Raw genomic sequence first — 1710 nt, forward strand, 5'->3', positions numbered from 1 at the left:
AACATCCATGATGAGAGAGAATCACGGATCGACCGCCTCCCGCCCGCTCCCTACTGGGGATGGAGCCCACAACCCAGGCCTGTGCCCTTGACCGGGAATCGAACCCGGAACCCTTCAGTCCGCAGGCCGACGCTCTATCCCCTGAGTCACACCGGCCAGGACTCCTTTTTCACAGCTGCATAGTATTCCACGCTGCATATGTTCAGGAGGCAGCCCATCAACAATTCCCTCATGGATGTCTCCATCCCTCTCCCTGAAATCAATAAAAACATATATATTTTTAAAAAAATAACAACTATACCCATAGCCCAGAGCATTTATACACATGGTGTGACCAGGTCCACGCTGGGGCCATTACTGAAGTCATGTTTCTTATTAGTGACTCAGAGATATGCCTGGAACTGCGGGGTTTTGCAATAAAATTTGTGGGGAAATGTGTTACTCACATCAGAGGAGGTGGGTAGCTTCCCCCCCCCCCCGCCATTGGCCTGACCGAACACTCATCGCTCAGTTATTTCCTTAAGATCATGTCATTGTGGTTTTTCAGGGACTTGATTCTGCGAAGAGATTTCGGGTGAAATGGATGGGAGAACAGGACAGGACGTTTTACAATACCCTGCCTCCCCAAAATCTTTGTTAGATGAGAATAAATTTCTTATCCTCCCCTGAAATACAAATGGCAAACGTATGCAGAACTAGTGAGAACGGTGGATCGGTCCCCCCCATACCCGTGATCCTATATAATAAAAGGCTAATATGCAAAAACAAATTTATGTCATGTGGCTGATGGTAAAAAAATAATTTTTTGAAACATAGACAGACATATCAGAAGGAAGTGGTTAATTTCCGTTTATAATGGTATAGGATCTATAAACATAACCTTTATGTTTCTTTATATTTTATATGCCAGATAGATCTTAATCTTCATGGGAGAGTGTCCTATTTTTGTGTATTCCTAAAGCAGTTAGCATGGGGCATGAGCCTCTGGCAGAGCCGTTTAGAATGCTGGGCCTAGAGCAGTTTGGTTAGGGGCTATGGAGACAGTGGAATGTTAGGTGTGGAGTCGGTGGGCGTGGAGTTGGTGGGCGTGGAGTTGGAGGGTGTGGAGCTGGTGGGTGCGGAGTTGGTGGTGCGGAGTTGGTGGTGCGGAGTCGGTGTGAATTGTCAGTGTGTGAAGAGTCGGTGTGAAGAGTTGGAGTAAGAAGAGTCGGTGGTCGTAGAGTCGGTGAGGGCAGAGCCTCTTCCTGTGTGGGAAGGGACTGTCCCTGCCTCCCCCTCAGGGCTCTTGTGAGGAGTGAAGGTGCAAGGACAGAGGGCACCTGGTGCAGGGCCGGGAATGGGCAGAGAGACAGTGCCCAGGTGACTCCCGAGTCTGTGAGCAAACCCTTCCCGCTGCCAGGCTTTGACCAGAACCGTGTCCACTGGCGGCAGGTCCACGGCTTCCCTTCTACCAAGAACCTTGGGTTCTGGCCGGTGCGGGAAAGTGGACACGAGATGGAAAAGCAGGAGCTACCGCCCACTCCCAGTTGTTAGAACCGTGTGTGGGGCCAGCCTTGGAACACTGCCACCGAGAGCAAGGGACACGTCGGGTGCATGCGTGTTCCCAAACTGTGAAGGCGCTCGGGGGAGACTCAGCCCAGTGGTTCTGGGAGGGCTCCTGGGCGGGAGCAGAGATGAGGGGAAAGAGCTAACCGGCTCCCCGTGTGTGTT

Source organism: Myotis davidii, unplaced genomic scaffold (genome assembly GCF_000327345.1).
Source record: "Myotis davidii unplaced genomic scaffold, ASM32734v1 scaffold2343, whole genome shotgun sequence".
Classification (NCBI taxonomy): Eukaryota; Metazoa; Chordata; class Mammalia; order Chiroptera; family Vespertilionidae; genus Myotis; species Myotis davidii.